We start from the raw sequence: 23752 nt of genomic DNA on the forward strand, positions 1-23752 counted from the left end.
CTATTTATCAAAATATGAGAGTTCTTAGTATAGAGGATTCACTAATGTCTCTTGTTATTGAAAATAGTCCCAATGATGTGTCTAGAGTATATCATTTACATGTTGAGTACGATGATGAGGACATAGAAAAATCATGCTCGCGGATGGTGTGGCCTCATGAAGATCAAGCATCAAAAAGGTTGGACCTTCCACTTTTGCAATTGAAAAATGAGAGTCCTTTAGATTCTACAAGTTTGATAGTAGAAGAAAAAGATGGGTTGTAGGACACACTTTGTGATGACAATGAGGTTGAATAGCCTCAACCAATGTTAGCTCCCCTAGATGGTGATAATTTTAATGAAGAAGAGATCATTGAAGGGCTTTTATCAATAATTAAGTATGATGATTTCAAAGGTAAATATTCTAATTTTTATTTTATTGATGTAATTGACCTAGATAGTATGTTCTCTAAAGTGGTTATAGAAAAAGATGATGAAGCTAGCCTAACTAGTAATGATTCTATGTTGGATGAAGGGTATTCCTATTTTAAAGATACTTCAAACATTAAAAACCCTTCTCATTATCAAGATCTTGTGAGTGTTAATTGGGTGAATGGCATGATCTTCTCATTAGAAATATGTGAGCCAATTTTTTTCAGCCACTGACTAGAGAAGGCCTTGAAAATTTTATGCCAAAAAATTGAGTAGGAATAGTGATCTATGATGATATATGGTTGTGTAGACATGGATATCAGCTTGAAAATTTGCTGTATTCAATAGACTAGATTCACAATGATAAAGAGTCTGTCATGTAGAGGTTGCATCAAGGTGTCTCATCCAGGAATAGCCCATTGTTTTGGAGTGGCTCTTTTTTCTCATAGCTGGTAAATGGCTTTGTTTAAGGCCTCCTCAACCCTAAATCTTATGGTGAGTTCTTCTCACATGTATATATTTGTAAATATCTTGTCACTCTCTAAGCTTTTGGTGGTGTTTAGTGTAGCTAGTTAGTTACTTTTGGCTTGTCGGTAGCTTAGGTGCCTTTGAGTGTTCCCACTAGTAAATTTGAACTCAATTTTCAAAAAATTTTGGTCAAAATTTTGACACAGGTTGGTCAAAATTTTGACCATGTAGTTCATGGTAATTTTTCTCATCAAAATTTTGACCAACTTGCACATTGGTCAAAATTTTGACCAATCCATTCGTCAAAATTTTTTAAGTTTTGCTAGCTCTAATTTGTCATTGTTGGTCAAAATTTCCACCAATGTTTGGTCAATTTTATTTTAGAATTGGTGGAAATTTTGATCAATTCTTGGTAAAAAACTATCAAGAATTGGTCGAAATTCCCACCCATGTTTGGTCAATTTTTTTAAATAATTGGTGGAAATTTTGACCAAATCTTGGTTGAAAACTATCAAGAATTGGTCAAAATTTCCACCAATGTTTGGTCAATTTTTTTAATAATTGGTGGAAATTTTGACCAAGTCTTGGTAGAAAACTATCAAGAATTCGTCGAGATTTCCACCAATGTTTGGTCAATTTTTTATATATAATTGGTGGAAATTTTGACCAATTCTTGGTAGAAAACTATCAAGAATTGGTTGTCATTTTCACCAATGTTTGGTCAATTTTATTTTTTAATGCTGTATCAAGCAATTGTTTCTTATCCAAGCCATTTAATTTGCAACCTTTTAAATCTCTGCAAAGATAAAGTTGGAGTAGCTTTACAATTAGAGAACACCTTTGAGAAGAAAAATTCTCCTGCTCCAACTTTATCTTTGCAGAGATTTAAAAGGTTGCAAATTAAATGGCTTGGATAAGAAACAATTGCTTGATACATCATGGAACAAAGAAGAACATAAACATATAACATGGCCATGTATTCTTTGAAATGATCTGCAATGTTGATTCAAATACTTATACACAATATTTTTAGAAATCTATAAATGAATAAGATATAATGGTTTAGAAGCTCCAAAATTTAGGAAATGACAAAAATATCCTTCAAGATGATTTCTTTTTTTGGCTCTTTCAAAGAGAGATTTAAATATTTTAGAAATAAATATTTCCCATGTATACTTACATTCCTTTAGGATTGGTAGAACTATTATCATCTTCTAGTGGCAAGAATGTACCAAAAATTTTATTATCTATACTCTGTAATGTAGCCATTGCAAGATTGAATGGTCCTGCACCATTCTTGTGTATTTGAAGAGCTAAGACACTCCAATCTATTTGATAGATTGTGATGCCCCCAAGTTGCAGAGAGCTATTCACACTGATAGTCTTCCTTAGAACTTCCTTTCCATTTGTTTCACATAAAGAAAGGTCGATGTGAAATTGGGATACCTAAATAAAGATGGGTGAGAAAAATGAATAACAATAAGATACCTAATGTTAACATCTCAATGTAGTTTTCAAAAGAGGCTTAATTATTTTGAGATTATCAAACTGAAAAAATGTAGCTAGGAGAACAAAAAAAGAACAAAGAGTTGTAAGATGGTGGCTAGAATACTATTTTTTCTTTTATGTGAGTGGTTGTGTGAAGGAGAACAAAAGCTCCAGATTGTGATTCCAAATATATATATACCTCACTATTCTCATAGTAATCAATGCAAAACTTCTCAACATGAACTTCAGTTTGAAAACTGGAATTGGTTTAGACAAAATCCTATTTGGAGTAAGCACATCTGCCATCATAAAATTCAAACCTTGAGGAACTATAATTGAACCAAGGTAGCCCCCCATAGAACTTAGAGTTTCCCCTACCATTATAAGTAAAAGAGCTACATGTACACCAATAGGTGCAACCCTACTAGCAAGCCCTTTGAATCCATATAGACATAATTCGTGAAGAAGACCTACAAATCTCAAAATTTGAAAACAAAAGATCATATTATCCATGAAATAAGAGCAAAAATATTGGATGAATGCTATCAGATTATTTCTTCCAAATAATCACAATTAGCTTACCTCATTTGTGGATTTTGTTGGATGGAATAATGTGTATAGTGTTAATTCTTCCTTGTGCAAGCATTAAATTAGGTCTTTTCAAGTTTTGCAAGTGCCTTGTTTAATTCTTTCTAAGTAGACTATGCTCCTCATCTAGTATTTATGATGTCATTATCATGACACTATAATTTGGAAGCATGCAATGTTAAAGTAATTCTAGAGAAGGTAGAATGCAAATTTTAAAGATAGACAACATGCAAGCATCCCCTCATAATAAAGACAATGCCTTGAATAAAATTTGGCATTGAAGGATCCCTCATTTTGGTAAAGATCATCAAAAAACTATAAGAGACATGAAATTTCCACAGTTCATGATAGTTCTAGTGAATGCTTTTGGATATAATGATGCAACTTTTTTCAGCATCAATAGTTTGGATCACACTCACATTTTTTCTCAAATGCTGATGCTGGAAAACACTACATAGTTATATCCAGAAGCATTTGTTAATACTAGAAAACTATCCTTGTTTCCTCTATAGGCTATATTATGGATGCGCTATATGAAATCTCTCTCTTGATACATATGGGGGAAAAAGTAGCTATAAGTCATATATTAAGTATGGCATGGAGTCCCTGTAGCACTAAAATTCTCAAATATTTTCCTAATTAATGTCTTTGAGGATGTGAAAAATTTAAAAATAGACCATGACTAGAATGGCCTATTGCCAATCACAATAGATAAAGAGTGTAAGTAAATTAAAAATTTTAACCCTGAACCAAGTCTTCCAACCATTCAACCTCTGAGCTGAGATCTTTTAATGCCAAACATTAACACTTAACTCGTTTAAACATGTAATGAAACCAACATCATATGAGGAGTACATTACCACATCACTGGACTAATTTCTACTACCTAATGATCTACATGTTGCTAGACATTGAAGCTATTAGTACAAAGCAAGGAGCTATTAAAATTGTTATCTAGGAGAAAATCAAATAAAAATAGAAAACAATTATCTTAACTTACCATCTATGGCTATGCAATGAACTTGTGCTAAGTGTTTTCTAGCCTTAATTTTGACATAAATTCCCACCAAACATAATGCGAACACAACTCCATCAACTACTCTGCATGTTATGGTTATTTCCAATTTTTTTACCCTGCCTACAAAACAGAACACTTGCCTTTAATAATAATCCTAACAATAGGTTAATTTGCAGAATTATAGGTATCTTAATTTGACATAAAGACAACCTAATTAAAAATGCACCTTTGTTTCATGTCAAGAACCTTACTTCCATTTTTGTTAAATGCTTATTTAATAGTAAAGTGATCGAATCATATACAAATGATAAATGGGCATTCATTTGTGGAAACAAAGAAAAGCATTAAATTAGTCTTTGTGAACTAGGCTTTAAAGGAATGTATATGATTATAAGATCATTTGTCAAACCCAAAATAAAGAGTAGTATGATAGATACTGGTGCCTAAAGATCTTTGTCTTTCATAGTCTATATTATTAGAAAAATATCTCTTGGTAATATACTGTATAGAGTGTTTGAATCTATTAGTCTTAGATAACCCTAAAGAGCACTCAAGTATAATGATAAACCAACCAAAAGGGTGTTGTACATAATGAGCATAAGTAGACTGTTCCACTGTGAAAATAAGAATTAACATGGATGAAGTTCTAAGCAGACCAAAATTAGAGAAAAGACACTGAATACATATCAATAAGGAAAGATGAATCATCACACAACTAAAATTATAGTTCATATAGTTTTGTCTTGTCTAAACTAGTATAGAAGATTAAGCAATCAGACACACAAAGAGTAGCTCAAGATTTTTCTATAATGCTAAAATCAAGACATGTAACTATTTGAATTTTGACTACAATACACAAATCCAATCTTATTCAGTGCTTGTTCACAACATTTCTCCAAAGTAGAAAAATTAAAATAGGTAGCCTAAATAACATGAAAGAAAAAAAATTAGAAGGTACAGGCTGGGTGCACATATGGCAAAAATCAAAGTGAGCTGTAGTCTTTTATTCAATAGCCCAATCACTAAATTAGTCAGTTCCAACTTCCACATATCAATGGATATTCACCATCAAAAGCATCATATATTAGGAGAGGGGTAAGGTTGCAAGTATTTGTCAAACAGTCTTATCTATCCACATTGAGGTGAGCATGTCATATTTATAGCCAATTCTTACACAAGATATGAGCAAATCCACAAAGTTTCTTGAAATTTGAGTTTAATTATAATTAACTATTATATAAATGTGTTATGAAAAAGATGTGTAAAAACCATACTTGTTGGACAATTATGTGTCCTGTCATGTCAAAAGAAAAATGATAAATAATGACACTATGTACATGTTATAGCTATACATCTCTTCCCCTAATAACTATGCATCCTTTCCAAAAACAAGTCTCTAATGTCCATGACTTGCATTCAACATTTTTACATACCCATAGTGGTGTAATAAAAAATAGTGCTAACAAATTAATTTGTTAAAAAATTAAAATATTATTCTCCAAGTGCAACAATGAAGAGGTCTAATTCTTGCAACATAAAAAAAATTAAGCTTGTAATTCTTGCAAACATATAGGTTTGTTGAAGAGGTGGGACTGACTCCTAAAGAAATATGAAGCATAGAGTTAACTACTTAGTGTGAACATAGACTATCATTGTATGCTATCAAAGGCCTATGAGTTCAAGAACCAATTCATTCAAAACTTGTCTTACTACATTACTTGATATCCATACAAAATCATCCAACTAGCATTAAGAAAATTTCAAATCAGTCATCACCTATAAAAAATTTAGTTTTCCTACAATAATACATTCTTTTTGGAAGATTCAATAAGCATGCAAAAGGAATAGCTTAATCTAGCCATTATTATTTGAAGTAATCATGTAAGCTTTAAGGAATTTAAATAAAAACAGTCAGACTCAACAACGAGTGAAGGCATATGAGTTAAAGCCATAAATATATTAAAAAAGAACACAATATTAGAGAAAATTTTATTAAGACTATGTATAGAATTATTTCTCACAAAGATTAAATTTTAAATAAGGTAAAAAGAAAGACTAAAAAAAACTTACCTCAGTAAATGTTGCTACTATCTATACCACACGGGTAACAAGTTGCCTTTGACTACTTGAATATTCATATGATAACTTAATACATTGCTCCCCAATCGCTTAAGTTTTGCATTTGTTAATTTGACTCCATTCTTCTGTGTTTCTAAGACTATATACTATGTATTCAACTTCTTCTGTACTTTTGGTTCCTCTTGTCCAAATTGTGTACCTTTGTCCAGTTTTAAAGCCTTGTCAATAGGAAGATCCAGATCATCTGCTACTCTATGATGTACTTTTTGAATTTGTTCTTCCACTTCATGTTGTCAGACTAGGATCGTAACCAACTAAGATCATGTACTCTCCATTGTCAAGTTGATTGAGATCAACAACAACCTCCACAAGTGCTACAAACTTTGTCAAATGCTCTTCATCTGTCCAAAGGTCAAAGGCATCCAAATATCTTTCCCTGATCAATAACGAAAAGTCCCCTTGATATCGTTTGAGTGAATTTTTCATTATAGGAAGTTGTATGCTTTTCTATCACATGTACAATAACTATAGTGAACAAAAACAATCCAAAAATAGCTTAAGTGCTTGAAAACCATAGTTCTCATCTTATAAAAGATGTGATATCTGCTAACTACAAGCTTAGCATGATAGCTAAGAACAATCATAGATGAAAAAATACACCATTTAATTAGTAAGTGCAATTGCACAATACACAAATAAATTTAGATACAAAGCAATGATCAACATTCATTCAAAAGCACAATGTCATTGTCATGATAGAAACACATAAATTTAGTGCAAAAATATCCATATGATCATAGAAGAGAAAAAATACAAAGCACGTTATTGCAAATGCATAGTATAAAAAATCAAATACATCAAAACTTAAAGGTCCTTGCTTGATAGAGCTTTACAATATCTTGTAGATTGGCCCTACCCTTCTCCAGTTTCCACACAAGTCAATCAATATCTACAATTTTTTTTAGATGAAGTCTTAAATCTTGGCATGATGATGCATCCTTAAAAAATGCCTGCACCATATCCAGTCTACACTTGATCTCTTCTACATATATGAGAGGTTGCTTGAGCCACCTATTCAATAGTCTCTTCCCCATGCTAGCAGTACATGTCCTGTTCATCAATCCAAATAATCTAAAGTTCATTATTCACATCTATTTTACTTTCAAGAACATTCAATGCTTGTAAAGCTGCAACATCTAGCTGCATAAATCTGCCTCTGTGATAATGCTAAATGGTAAATTTTCCATAATTGTTGTCATCTGCAATCAAATCTATGTAAGAGAGGAGGCCCCCTAAAGCTCCAATAGTAGACTCTAAACTTGCAACTATGTCCTTCAATTACTCAACTGAACTTTTTACAAGGCAACAAAGATCTTGATCAAAATCCCTAGACTTGAAATCAGATTTCTTCATTTTAGTTAAGAGAACATTACAACTTGCCAATACATCATGTAGGAATTTATTATCAGTGGACTTTCCACTACTTAGAGTTAACAAGCATTGCCTACAACCAAGAGCTATCATAGTAGATTCCAGGTTTGAGTATTGGTTGTCATCAAGAAACTCGATGATGCCTAAAGTTCTCTTTTTCAGGTCAAAAAAGGCCATACCCACAAGGTAATCATTCTCATGAATATCATATTGAAGAGTGATTAACATTGGTGTATCTCATATGTCATTGCTAGCAAAGAGAATGTCCTCAAAACTACCAAGCTTGCTAGTGGTTCCAATTTTTGCCAACCTCCAATTTGATCCACTTCCCTCAAAAAGATTCACAGTATAATAAGTCCTCTCTAACAAAAATTTTGTGATAATCATTTCAAACATATCCTTGCTAATGCTCACACTTGAGAGAGCATCATGTCCATTACCTAACTGACAAAGAGTAGTTGTGGTCTAGTAGTAAGATTTTGCAATGAAGAGTGCATCATCCCCATGAGCAGTATAGTAATCCTAATATCATTAAATATTTAGTCAGTTCTATGATCATCTTATCATCTATCAACTTGAATAACTTAGATTTTGTGTTATTGGTAGAGGTTTGTGATTGCTCTTCTTTCATATCCTTTATAGCTCTATGTGCCCCCATCATTTGATAATCTATGATAGAGTGTTGAATCTTATTCGATGCCTAAGTGAATAGATGACTTCATATCTTAAAGAATTATATCACAACATCCATCAGCCAATGACTATTTTATATGTGACTCTTGATTTGAGTCAAAGTGTAATATTTTGATACTTTTCCAATAATCAGTAACTATCTATTGGACCCTCACCAATATTTAGTTGATATATAGTCAAATTGCTGCCATTAAAGACTTACTAGTTTCCTTTCCACTCATTGCCTTCCTCAAATGGGATGTTAACATACTCTACTACTACAATTTCCCCTATTGAGACTTTTACTAACTTACTCTACTATTCACAACTAGGGTTTAGATCCCACTCAAATATAACAATATAAAACTTTCCTTACTAGGAGAATGCCAATTCCTAATGATAAATTTTCATCATAATGAATTTGAATTACATTAAGGAATAATTGATGATTCATAATACATTTTCAACCATTCAATTCCTTGTTGCACTCTTCATCACTAACCTTGAGAAAGATGGGGAATTACTTGTCCATGGGCCTTGGAAACCATTTCTGAGTAGGCTCCCTCAAAGGATTTTTGGTACATATGTCTAACACCTATCATGAGGCTACCTCCTCAAGGATTAATTGATTGGCTATTTGAGGGACTACAGGGAAGAGAATTTCTAATGAGGAATAGGTAGGTGATAATTGAATGAACTTCGTGGTATGCTTTTGGGTTTAATTTGAAGTAGAAATGGTAAAATTCACCCAATTGGATTTAGCATGGGATGAACCTAATCCCCTTCCAAAGTATCTACTCATGCCAAGACCAAGGAAAGGAATGTAACCCATAGTGTAGTGCACAATGCACTAACAATCCCTCCTTTAGGATGCACATGGGTGGGGAATGATTAGCCATTATATGCGAACTAGTCACTATTATCTTGTGATTCACATGTGAGTAGGTCACTACAATCTTTATGATGTATGTTGGAGCTACTTACTATGTATGTGATGTATGGAAAGCTAGTTAACTTGTGTACCAGTGATGTGTATGAGCAAGTTTTTGTATATGAGACAAGTGCTCATTATAATCACAATGTGTGTGATTTGTGATATGGGGTTGAGGTTGTTTAGAGCAACTGTCAAATGACTATTGCAAACTAGATCACTAAGGAGGGATATAATTAGCTATTTACAAAATAGCTAAGACCAAAGATAAACATCTATTCAAAATAAGGACTATTTGTATGGTGGCTTGTGGACTACAACACCACCTATTGTCATATGGGAGCTATGGTAGGAGAGAAATAGATGCATTTTTAAAAATAAAAGTACATGATAGGAACAACTTACCAACAAGATGGAGGCTTCAATTATCAAGATTGTGAATAATAAAATATTGAATATGCAAAAAGTGGCAGAAAATATGACTTATTGGGATGAGAAGATGAGAGGTAGATGGATTTGGGTTTTGCAATTCCTTGGTATGTTAGTTTGAGCTTCACTTGGTTTTGAGAATACTATAATATTCTCTACTTAACAAGGCCAACCACATGAAGGTGGAAGCTCATTTTTCCTCACCCCCTCCCCCTAACATCAATCTAAATTACCCATTATCATCTAATTACATACTTCATTCATTCATTCTTCCATTTATGAACTATAACATTCAATCAGTAAAATCACATAACATTCATTAATATGATCTATAAAATTCATTAATACAAAATACTAATCAAGAATTAATTAACATATAACAATATTCATTAACATAAAATAAAAATCAATACTAATACACAAAATTCATAGATAATTACTTAAAACAAAGTTCTTTCATCATCCAACAAGGTTTATCAAAGACCATTTTGAAAACATCATTTCTTCTTTTTGTTTTTTTAGCTCTGTTAAGAAAAGGGCTGATAGGAGCATCAATATCTTCCTCATTGTCCTCTTGTGGTACATGTAATGTCAAATTATGATGGCTCCTCCTCTTTGGAGGAGTAGGAGGCTATTGCACTAAAGGGAGCTCTGTTGCAAGAACAAGTAAATGGGTTAAATTGGCATACTCTTTTTCTTTTTTTAATTGTTATAAGTCTATAATTAAGTACTAGTACAACATAACATGCATTTTTCTTACCTGACAATTCCACATCATGTACATTAACATTTTGATGTGCTGCCATGTCAACATGTTGAACACTTGGAACATGCTCCACTCCTTCACCATGATGTTCAACATGCTCTAAAATATTCAAAAAAAGGATACAAGTCAAATTGTAATTGAAGATTTAAATTGTATTCATAATTAATTTCCAATAGAAAATTAATACCTCCACCATTATAATGCACATCATGACCTTCGTTATGAGAAGGTTCTATGATAGGATATGAAGGTTGTAGTAAAATGTTATGCGCATTGTTATGCAATCAATTTATGTTCAAAACTATCACCAAAAAAGAATTTTCTCAACTATTCAATTTCATTTACTTTTCATTTGACCAATTTACCTATGTCTCATTTGGTGTACTAGATTCTTGGGTAAGGCTTTTAGATTCTTGGCATAGGTGTGCAACCACGACTTTATAGCCTTCCTGCAAGGCAATTTTTCTATCTTCATCTGTGAGCTCCACATTGAATTCTATGCCCTATATTTTTTGCTTAACATCGTTAGTTTTCCATGTATGGTTTCATTAATTAATTATTTTTGCAAAATTATATTATATATATATAATTTCATTGCCGCTACTTACAATTCTAGACTAGAGATTTATATAGCCACTAGAGCCAAGTTTGTGTTGGCCAACTTTTTCTAGTCTTACTTTTATAGCCACAAATGTGTCCTGTAGTCTATGAACACTTTCAAACATGTTAGATTATATATTTACAAAGATCACTAATTAGTGCATGATTACAATGTACTTAATACTATCATGAGATACCTTCTTTTGCCCTGTGCTAGTTCATTTACTCTATTTTCACATAGCCTTTTCTCCTTTGCATCTTCTATTATTTCATTCCACTCCATCAGTGGAATTATAGGAGGACTCTTGTACTTTGGGTTCTCCATAAGACCCCTTCTATATTGATCCCTCACAGTCTTTATATGCCTTGATGCTCTTTTCAAAAGTAGGCCAGTGTCAAAAATGGTTTTTCCAAATAAGTCCTCAAAAGATGTAATCAACTGATTTTTTAATTTAGAAGCCTATAAATTCCACCTTCAAAAAATAATTTAAATTGTTAGATCAATAACTTTAATATAGAACAATAAATGAAAGAAAACAAAAATTATGTAGCAATGATATGAAACTACGTACCTTTTATGTATGGTGGGTCCAAATAACCTCAATGTCAAATCAAAAAGATGGTCAAAGAAAATATTATTACCTACAAAAACATAAAGGGATTATCAGTCCAAAATGAGTTATGTATAAGTAAACTAAATTTACAGTTTAAACAATAACAATTTTAAAGAACCTAGAAGCTTTCATAATTTAAATGAAACATACTTTTCTTGTTCAACAATAATGTCCCTTCAAATGAACCAGTACTAGTCACACAGATTGCTCCAAGAAATGGATTAGCTTCAGTAGTACTGCTCTCTATTGCTCTATCAACTGAAGGTCTATCTATTAGTGCACAAAATAGGTACACGAGTGCAAAATCCACCCAAAAAAAAAAAGCATGATTAACACATTGTGCAATATAGCAATACAAGGTTTTACCAGTTGTACTGGGCATAGATGAGGATGTTTGCATGCTCCTTGTTGCTAACAATGAACAAGGCAATATTGGACCTCGATCGAAGGAGACATTTGCAATGGATAAAGATAAAATGGGATACTAGCTAGAAGTGTCCAAAAAAAAAGATTAAGTATTATAATGTTGATGAAAACAAACAAAGAAAGTGTTACTTACACGAAGGTTGTGGGCTACAACCCTCACCATGTTCACCATATGATGTCACAACTATCATATATTTCTATACAAGAACACATAATATTTTAGATTATGATCCATAAGATACTATAAAATATTAACATCTATTGAACTTCTTTTATTGCTGTAGATTAATTACTGCTTACCTTCAAAGATTGGACCCTATGGTCCAATTCTTTTTTCAGTGCCTCTTTATCCTCGCTTGTGTCATAGTCGATGATAATGTTAACAATTTCATCAGTGTATCTTTTTTTGAGTTGTTGGGCAATGAACATAGGATCAATACTAGAGGTGATTTCGTGTAGAAATGATGCTGGCATTTCAGATCACATTTGATTTGCTGTCATTCTAGCTTTTTCCTATCATTTGTGACATCAATATCAATAAAATTTCATCAAAATAACTCCAAAGCCATAAATAAAAGAACATAATAATACAATGTTTGTTTCTATATAAAAATAAAAATTATAATAATTAATGTTTACCTCCACTAAAGGTGTCTGAGTTAGTGCAACCCTACTTGTGCGCGGTGGTCTACCCATGTTGCCCTATGAAAAAGATTACTAGTTCTTAGAAATCAGCAGCGAAATGAAAGTATTTGACATGTTGTACTTAATGTTTGTATCTACACATATGGTTTTGAGAGAAAAATTTGGTGTAACTAATGTGTATATCTAAAAAATTCAAAATCAGTAAAATGTCATCAAAATAACTCCAAAGCCATAATGAAAAGAACATAATAATACAACATTTGTTTCTATATAACAATAAAAATTACCTTCAAAACCTATTTTTCTTATCAAAAACAATAAAAATTACAATAATTAATGTTTACCTCTGCTAAAGGTGTGTGAAATGGTGCATCTCTGCCTATACGTGGTGGTCTACCCATGTTGCCCTATGAAAAAGACTAGTAATTCTTAGAAATCAGCAGCATAATTAAGGTTTTGACATGTTGTACTTAATGTTTGTATCCGCACATATGGTTTTGAAAGAACATAATAATACAACATTTATTTCTATATAATTTGAACAATTACAATAATTAAGGTTTACCTTTGTTGAAGAAGGTGTGTGATAAGGTGCATCCCTGCCTGTGTGACATGGTGGTCTATCCATGCTGCCTTGTGAAAAAGAATCAATAGAAAAATAAAAGTAATAGACTTACCAAAAAAATATTAATAATAAAGTAGATTGTATATGTAAATCATTTATCTTAAGTTAGCCAAAAATTTGGTGTAACTAATGTGTATATGTAAAAAATATATTTGACATGCTCTACTTAATGTTAATATCTACACATATGGTTTTGAAAGAAAAGTTTGGTTGTACATGACCCCATCATAGTTGACATTGATCGTACCAAGATAGATATTTCATTGATCATCATCATACTTGTCACTTTGATCATCGTCATCACCACCACCATCTTCATCACCATCATCATCATCATGACCATCATCACCATGATCATCACCATCATCATCAACATGATTTTGATCATCATCATCATCATCATCATCACCATTATGTCAACATGACCAAAATCATCACCATCTTCTTCTTCATCATTGGGTAACAGTCCTTCGTGATTATCATTTTCTTTGTTTTCTGCTTCTTCAGTATCTTCTTCCATCACCTTATACTTTACCGGTCTTCCTCTTGGATCATGTATAACAACAAATGACCAACCTAGTTTGTGTGGAATGCCAAAGTAAAACACTTGTTCACATTGGCTTGGAAGAACATAGGGCTCATCTCTGACTGGCTCAAATGACCTTGTATTAATCATTGTAAATCCACTATCATGTTCAATAACAGTCCTACCAGGATCATTTTAATTAAGCCATAGCCTGAACCATTTGACAACAAATAGAACTATTTTGAATGAATTAAAGTTGCACTCAAATATATCATCCAAAATTCCATAGTATCAATTTTTAGATTGTTGAGGATGTATGTCAGTTTTAGACAAAATATTGGTGACCACAAAGACTGCACTTATCCTAGAATCACACATTTTTTTGTTTCGTTTGAATTTTTTATGTGAGATTTATGGCCATGGTAGTAAATAGCTTTGTGGTGTTTGACCTGCAATTTTTCAAACATGTCAAGATTATTGTCATCTATCTGTGAGTTGATATTAAACTTACAGCTCATGATTAGTAATCTTTTGTGTACCTTTGTATCTCTTAAGACATATACTAGATCAAGTACCATTGGTGTAACATTGAAATCTTCATTATGATGAGCTTCTTTAACCAATGATGCAACACTATCTCATATTAATGAGAAACCATTTTCTTGAGACTGTTCAATCCATATTGTCATCCAATCAAGATTGTTTGAATATACAAATGTAGTGCATACCCCTCACAACCAACTATAAAGAAAATGATTAGACCAGTTAGAAACAACTTATATTGATGAAGGATAAGAATTAATAAACTACAAAAAAAATCAACTTATAATTTCTTGTCAATCTCTTCAATCTACCTTTTCCTATCAGGTACTCTCCTTCAAATTTATCATTAAAATTGGGATCCCAAATGTGATCTACATGGATATTTGCTACAAACTTTGGAAGATATTCACTAGTGTAGACCATGGTCTAGTAAACCATATATCCCTTTACCATAGAACCCTCAAGACATGCTCTTTATCAAACCAAGCCCTTCATAAATTTAAAGTGCCTCTCAACCATCCACATTGACTTAGTTTGTATAGGTCCACACAATTCAATCTCCTCAACTTGATGTATGAGGTAGTGTTCTTGAGCATTGAAAAAGGTTGAAGGTAGACACTTTTGCATTTCACACATAAGCTGTGAAATTTTTCTCTTCCAATATTTTATATCTTTTTTTAATCAATTTCTTTAAATGATAACCACCTAAAAGAGATTCAACACACAAGAACATATAAATGAGATTTTAGATAGAATTATACAAATCTAAGAAAAAACACTTCTAACCTCATGTATTTTCCAAGGTCGTATATAACTTGTTTAATATTGTTGTCAAATTGGTGTGGGAGGGATAGAGGTAGGATGTATTGCAATCATTAAAAAATGATCATTTCAATATATTATTAAATAATGCAATAAGTAGTACATTCAATTTTAGAAATATACTGTAAATAAAGAATATGAGTTACCTTGATGAAGGTATGCCAATCATGTGTTTTCAACCCTAGCCCAAAATCACTTGTCTTTGATAGAAGAGTGCTTATATTTGTAGCAAATCCTGTTGGATTTTTAAATTTTTTTTTTTATGGCTTCTTTTAATGCATCACTTTGTTGCTCCGTTAATAACCAAGGAAGGACACTTGTATTTATGTGGTCTCCATTGCTATTTGATTCAATGAAAACTTTTAGTGCATGATTGGATTCATGAATGTTGGTACAAATTTTGGTTATTTTTTCTCTATCATGCCTTCCATCCAATATTTTCCATAGTGTCTCTATTACATTCTTTCCAATATGCATAACATTAACAAATGCATGATTGGGAGATCCTTGTAGTACGGTAACCTATTAAATTGAGTAAGATAACTTTTTATTCCTCTAGGAAGTTGGTTATTGATGTCTTGACAACCTTCATGAGTATCAATCACATCATTAGTAAATATAAGACAATATCAAAGTACAAATTTTAAACTTCAGACAACAAACTGGACATTACCTCGATGATTTAGTCGATTGTATTCCAACTTTCATAACTAAGGTGTCATTCTTCGTGGCCTTGATGATGTCTTTTCTTTCTCATTAAAAATATATTTTTTAGTAATTCAATACTTATGATTATTGTGGAGAATGTGCCTAAACTCATTGAACACCTGCTTTCCTAAACTTCTTGAATGACGAGATTTCATCTTCGGACCACAAATTGGACATGTAAATTTTTTCTTTTTCTGAAAACCTAAAAGATCATGTACAATTATCATGTGCATCTTAAGCATACAATAAGTAATGTGTAAACACTGTAACAAATCGAAAATATGTGATCTTAACAATATAACATACTACAAAAATGAGTTAGCCCAAGGCCATCATGTATTGCCCATAAAAGCATTGGATGGAATTGAAATTGTCGATGTCCTATTGGTCTAGAGATGTCATACATAGTGATGCTATTCCATAACTTCAACAACTCATCAATTAGGGGCTCAATATACACGTTCATATCTTTAACTTGGTACTTACCTAGTAATTGAAGGAACATAAACATTACATAATTATTATGACCATTTTCATGCCTTGTTTATAAATTAATTTAGAAAACTATTAAATAAAAAAATACTTGGCATAATCATTGACAGCATTATGTGCTCCCTCTTTATAGACATCCAAGGAAGAATGTTATTGTTAATAGCAAAAATAGGCCACACTGAGTAAACAGATCTCATCTCCAAATGGATTGACACCATCCACTGCTAATGAAATCTTTACATTACAAGTTTCTTCTTTAAAGTGTGATCACGTTTCTTTTATCTCTTTAAATGCAAAACCATCCATAGGCATTCGCATAATGTCATCTTGACTTCTATTGCATGCATGGTAATCTATAAATTGTACCAGGCTAGTGCACCTAAATAATTGTTGAAGACGCAGAATAATGGGAATGTACTAAAGAACCTTATGAGGCACCTTTTTTATTATTTGATTTGACTAATATCTACTAATATGACAATCAGGGCATTCTGTTCTAAATTTATGTTGTTTATGATATAAAATGTGATCATTAGGACATGCATGTATTGTTTGATACTTCATTTCAATCTAATTCATAATGGTAGATAATTCTTGGTATGAATGAGGCAAAATATTTAATGGTGGTAACAAAAACTCACCTATCAAACTACAACAACAAATATGCATTGTTAATGTAATAAATAGTAATTGTATGCTAATATTGAAGATGAAAAAAATGGCATACCTTAGCAAACATGACATTGCTACATTGGATAAACCATTTATAAACTTTAAGTTCACCAACAACACTATAGCTGAGAGAAGAGTTGTTTGGGAGCCTTTGTATAGGGGCTCGTGTGCCTTCTCAAGTAAAGGTATATCAAGACCATCTTCATCATCACTATCAAATGCACTAGTACCATCATCATAAGCCTCTTCATCACTTGCTCCAATACCATCTTCTTCAATCATGTCCTCTAGCACATTATTATCTTCTCCCATGGGAGTGTTATCCTTAGCTTGGATATTCACACGTCAGTGTTCCTCCAGTAGGAAATTTACATTCAACAATAGATGAAAATCATGGCCACCTTCAATGTGACCATGTTGCCTACAATGTCTCTGTGCTGTTGTGATTATAATTCTTTGATTCTTTAAGCCCTTACACTTTTTTCAAGGACAATTACATTTATCAACTTTTCTTCAGAACTGAGACCACAATGTAGCCATTGTCTCATTATTTTGTTCTAGGTTCATGTTGTTAGGCGTGGTCTTTCTTCATAGAAAAATATATCTGTAAATAAATTGGACATGTTGTACTTAATGTTTATAATTGCACATATAGTTTTGAAAGAAAAATTTGATCTAACTAATGTATATATTATCTGCAAAAAAAATGAACATGTACTTAATGTTTATATCTGCACATTTGTTTTTGAAAGAAAAATTTGGTGTAACTAATGTGTTCTCTAATTGTAACAACACTTCTGCATTATAATACAATGAATTTTTTGCAATTTTGAGTGCAATTCCCCATGTCTCCAATGATCTAGAACATAAAAAGATAGTAAACATATGGATACAAATGTTTTGAGCACAAACTAATGAGCTTTTCTACAAAGATTGTGCGAAGAAGTGCTCAAAGGTTTTCAAAAGAGTGCTTAACTATGAATGTTGTTACATGTGTTTCATCAAGTGTTTAACTGCTTAATGCATTAATACCCACTTTAAAGTTACCAAAGAATAGTGTTTGGGGTGAAATGTTATTTCACAGACGCATATTTGGTGCAAATAGATCTTGAAGACCTTAGAAGGTAAAATAAATTTTTTTCCAGAACTATGCATTCTACTTGGCATTTGCTAATAACAATAGTTATAAGAAAGATCTCTTTTTATGAAATTCTACATAAATATCCTTAGTATTTTTTCATTCTTCACTTTTCAAGTTGGATCAAATAGATTGTTAAAGACGTGACTCCATGTAACATGAGTGTTGTTCACAACCTCCATAATTTCAGTACACATTAAACTATCAAGCAATCTTTGCATGGAGACAAGGCAAGATAGTCAACATGAATTCTTTCCTTATTAATGATATTTTGTTAAATTTCTATGTGACCATAGATATGCACATAATTAATATAAGATGTTATAGATGCCAATGTGAACTCCAAGGCATACAAAATCAGAAAGTAACAATCATATATGCTCAGGCAATTTGTGATAACTAATAATTTAAAAACAAAATGTGGTGGGAAAAATTACCAATGCCACACAACAAAGACCTATTTTTAACAACTAAAGACTATAAGCCAAACAACAAAAAATGAATACACAAAGGAAGTGCATCATAGGCAACAGAAACTAATCCAATTTTTTTTTTTAACCTTGTTATCAATGCCCAATCATAATGTTGGTTTGATTTTTCACAGTGTAGAAAAATTATGAAATTTTGGTGAAAAATCATTTAGGTCTTTGAATTAAGCAGACTAGGGTTTTCTTTCCTCATTTGTTTTAATTTTTTAGGTTGTCCTAGTCGTGCCCTATTTCATGTGCTATCAAACTCTATTAAATTTTCAAGGTTTGTCCCTTAATGCAGCCATGAAAATACCCTAAGTGTGAAAAACCCTAGGTTTGCTTTCAAATTTTTGAAAAGGATTTGTAAAGTGCTTAAAATTCATCCTTTGCACTCTTACAGTGTAGGGGTTCACGTAAGAGCGAAATACCTTATTCCTTTTGTTTTCGTTGTCATGTTTCATAATGCAGTGTAACAACGTAAAGGATTTCATGTTCTACAGGGATACACTTTTGTTTCTCGTAGTAGCCAAATGGTTTGTCCAGAGGCTTCTCGATCATAGAAATGGTCTTAAAGCGAAGAAGCGTAAAGATCAGTTGCACTTTGAAAGATCTTATTATGGGGTTATGAGTAAGTAGTTTGAACGAAGGGGCGAAGAGGTATTGAGTTATGATTTATGCATATATGTTTCAATGGATAGCATAAGGTCGTAATACCTAGCATGGCATAAAGGATGTTTTGAAAGGATGCATGAAAGGTTTTACGATTCTACGGGTAAAAGGATTCCATAAGGACGAAGGTAAAGTTCAAATGTGTTTACCTGCATATGCTCCTTGGGCTTGCGAGAAATCGTAAAGCCATGTTTTAGCAGTGATAGTGTTGAGTGAGACTTGTTGAGTTGGTAGATGAGCCCTGGTACAAGTGAATCTGATGAAGACACATCATCCATGTCAGATGGGCCCAACCCGCATGGCATACAACTTAAGTTCTAAATTCTACATGTGCACAAAATCAACGGCAATGTTATTTTCTCATTTTTATTATCAGATTTGGGTCGTTGATAGGTGGAAAAGGAAGTTTTGTCATTACACCGCAAGGTAAGCGTATGAACAAAGAGCTATTTTATCCTTTCTCCATGGTTATGAGTTCAATCTCAGCGTATAAGCGTAAAATGGTAAATAAGGGAAATAAAGGAAGGGGCTTTACACTTCTACGAGAAAGGGAAAAAGTAGGAGTGGGGTATCATTTCAAAAGGCTCTCTAAGCATATGAGGTAAAGGTAACCCATAAAGGCATAAAGGAGAAATAAAAGAAAGCTAAAAGATATTTCGATGCCACAGGTGAAGATAAAAGCGTATGATCGAAAGATGAATTTTGAAGTCTTACAGTGTCCCGGGTAATGAAGTGAGTGGAGCTACATAGAAGAAATTTTTAAGGTTTCCACTGATACGTGTACGTATGAGTGTAGAGGGTAAAAAGAAAGTCTTAACAAGGGTTTTTTACGCTCATACGAGGAGTGGTTAAATCGTAACAACAAAGGTGTCAGTTGAGAAGGTTTAAGATCTTACAGTGTAAGGGTTGCATAAAGGTGTAAAAGGATTTCAGTGCAATACTTAAAAGGCCTTAATGCTCTTACGCTTGGGATGTTTTAAAGCATCCTTCTCACCAAAGGTGTTTCTGGGTTTACAAGGACTGGAGATCTTGATTCAGCGTAAGGGCGGAAGACAAGATTTTGAAAGGAAAGCTGCTGACATGTCATACCAAGTAGAAAGGACAAAATCACCACAACCAAGTAAAATAAAGCATTGAAAAGTACACCCAGATCAAAATTTGCAATTAACATACCTTGTTGACAACTTGCATGAATGGTTTTAAAGCTTGTGCATGCTAAATTTATTAAAAAAGCTAGTAGTTGTATGATTAAAACATCAAAAATTTGATTGAATGTTAGAGTATTTTCCACTACGAAGAAGCTTATTTTTTCACTCTGAAATTTGAAAGTTGTAGAGCTTTGTGCTACTGTGAAAGAACTCAAAATATAATTTGAAGAGAACATGGCTGACAAAGAAGTCAAAGAAATTCCTAAAGAAGAGGTTGAGGCTGAAGATGAAGGTGATGATGTCATGGAAGTCACAATGGAAGGGAAAAGGAAAAAGGGTTCTGTTAAGACTGAGAAGAGGACAAGGATCAAGAAAAAAAAAAGCATGCTGAGGATTGGCTGAAAATTCTCCCAAGATCATCGAATGCAATTTTTGTAAATGACCATATTTTTTGAGATCCATATGTTTTTGTTCAAGATGCTGAATTCCCTAGAGTGACTAGTTATGATCTTTTTATGTACTTTTATCAAAATAGAACATAAAATGTGCCAATGTGTAACCCATGGAACAGAAACATGGCAAAATTGATATTTCCAAAAGTATTCATTGATGTTGATTTTTTGAAGGCCCTAATGAATTCCTACAATCCAATAACTAGGACATTCCATAGGCATAATGCACATTGGACAAAACTTCTTTTGTTGAAGCCTTTAGATTAATGGGACAAATGGATGTACCTATTGACATTGCAAATTTGCAGGGAAAGTTTGACAGGAATAAAACCTACTTTGTGAACAATGTTATGCTGCCACATATTCCTTATAGGGTAAAAAAGGTAGGGTTACTTCAAAAAAAGGTGGGGGATTTTCTACCTTTGAGTAGGTTTAAGAATTATTTCAAAAACATAGTGTATGGGTTGCACAAAGTGATGGAAAGTGATGGTGTTGAGGATCGTGTGTATGGTTCTCTTTTTCTGATGGCATGTGATATACAAGACCCTTTCCACCATAAGGAGTATGACTATGTGGCCTTCATCATTGATAGTATGCACATGCAGATTTGTGATGCAAAGAAGGGAGAGATGAAAAACTTCAAGTTCCACCATTATTCACTGCTGATGCACCTTATCCTATATAACAACATTGGATACATTAGTGGGGGCTTCATTGATCAAACTTCTGATGAATTTGGTGAGTTACCTGTGCAAATTTGGACTCGTATTTGGCATAAGGATTTCTATTATTCAAATGCCCTTGTTTTCTTTAATTTGTTTAGTTCTTCTATTATGAGGCAATTAGATCATATTTTCTTTTGGATACCAAATGTTTTAAAGACTTTTCTTAGGCCCTCATTCTTAGATGAAAAAACCAAATTAGATCATAACTGGGGGAGTATCTTTTTATTTAAGGAGTGCACTTTAATCAGAGTGTTTGCATGCCCACAACCTCCTCATCTTCTGCCTAAATATTTACCCCCTAGATTGGCCATTATTGAATTCTTCTGACAATTTTTATTGATGAATAAAGAAACGACCCCTCCCTCTCTGCACAAGCCTACTTTTTTCTGTAGAACCTTTAAAGTAGGAAATTTTGCAATAGGCAAGAATGCATTTGAGGAATTAAGTGAGTATTTAGGCTAGTACAAATTTTCTACTGGGCCCTATAGGATGTATGACCCTGACAATTACATTACCAATGAGGTCAAGGCCATTAGGGGATACATTCTACCTCCAAGCAAGCCAATCCCTATAGAGGACTTAATTGCCAACATAGTAGCAACAAGGGAGGCTGATGAGTTATTAAGGAAATATGAGGAGACAAGGAGAGTAGAGGAGGCTTTGAAGAGGACCAACCCTAATTTTAAGGGTTTCTATATAAAGATTCCATATCCTAATAACTTAAGAAAAATGATGGATAATTTTGACTACATTTTGTCACAAATGCTGCATGAGCCAGAGGGAGAGGAAGCCATTGTAAATAGAGAATCCCCTGAGCCAGATACACAATTGGAGATTGAGTTAGAAGAGGAGCAACTATCATCTTCAACTTGGGTGCCAAACGGAAATAAGAGACAAAAGACAATGCACATCCCAGAAAAGGTGGTAAGCAGAGCCCTACAAGTAATGTCAGGGAATACTGAGTATTTTGCTAATATTAGGAAAAATTATTTACACCAAAGGGCTACAGAAGTAGGGAAGGCCTCCACTAATCTTCAAGTTGTAGCATCAAGATTGGATGACATGCTCATTCAATCTGAAAAGTTCATGGAAGATGATGATTTCATTAAATCATTAGAGTTAAAAAGTTTTCTTTATAAAATCAAACAAAATGAGCTCACATTGAGTCTCATGCCAGGAGAGGATCTAGAGAAGAATAAGGAATTAGTTGAAAAACTATTGGCTTATGATCTTGAGAGTGAAACAATGACCTCTGCAGAAGCCATGGAGTTAGTACATAGGAGTGGTATGGTTCTAATACCACATTGGGATATTGAGAGGGCCTTTGTTCTGGATCAAATGAGAAGACAAGACAAAGCCATTAGTTATGAAGCCACTAGCAGTGAGGGTTTTAAAAGAGGGTCAGATTTTAATATAGACACAAAAACCCTAGCAGTATGGAGTGTAGCCCCTGACACTAAGAAGCCCAAAATGATGGATATAGAGGAGACTGCACAAGCCAATATGATTGTGTGGACATTAGAGAGCACTATTGGGAAAGAGATTTCTAGTTTGGTTAAACACTTTGCTCTCATGAATGAGAAAAAGGTGGATCAAATTGGGGATAAGCTAGCTGCAATGTGCAATGAGTTCCTGGACATTAGAAAAATGTATGAAGAAGAGCTCAAAATGAGCCATGTACAGAAGCAGAGAATAGAAGAGTTGGAGGAGAAAATTAAAAATTTGGAAATAGAAATAATATCCCTCAAAGAACAACTCAAGGCATCAACAGAGGCAGAAAATGCACCAAGGCAAGAGGAAGAAAGAAGGCACACTATAGAAGTAGAAGCCCAAATAGAAGAAATACCTATAGGGGTGACAGTGCCAGTGCTTGAGGTCAGTATGGAGTCAGGAGTTTCTCAATTTGACAGTGCCACCAAGAAAAATGTTTTGATGAATGTATTAAACCATAGAATAAGCACTTTGAAAAGGATATCTCAAGATTCTTATAATGCATTCATAAATCTATAGTCTATAGAACATGTATGTAAGGATGCAATTGGATGGCTTGAGCCAATTTTTCAACAATGGGGGCTATATATGTAATTCTTTGACATACTGATACCCTTGTTAGCCAAGAAGCCAGATCTCCCAGATAAAGTTATTACTGTGAAGGAGGGTATGGATAAGGTGAAAGATTTATTGCAAATTTTCATAG

The 23752-nt window shown here is 33.0% G+C and overlaps 1 pseudogene; it reads right to left on the reverse strand.

The window, feature by feature from the left end:
• Positions 1-19508, reverse strand: part of LOC149555185 (DNA mismatch repair protein MSH2-like) — a 177497-nt pseudogene extending 157989 nt beyond the window's left edge.
• Between the last annotated feature and the right edge of the window lie 4244 nt (positions 19509-23752).

The sequence above is a fragment of the Cupressus sempervirens genome, chromosome 5, assembly GCF_028749045.1.
Source record: "Cupressus sempervirens isolate cs-2001-9-10 chromosome 5, ASM2874904v1, whole genome shotgun sequence".
In the NCBI taxonomy this organism is placed as follows: domain Eukaryota; kingdom Viridiplantae; phylum Streptophyta; class Pinopsida; order Cupressales; family Cupressaceae; genus Cupressus; species Cupressus sempervirens.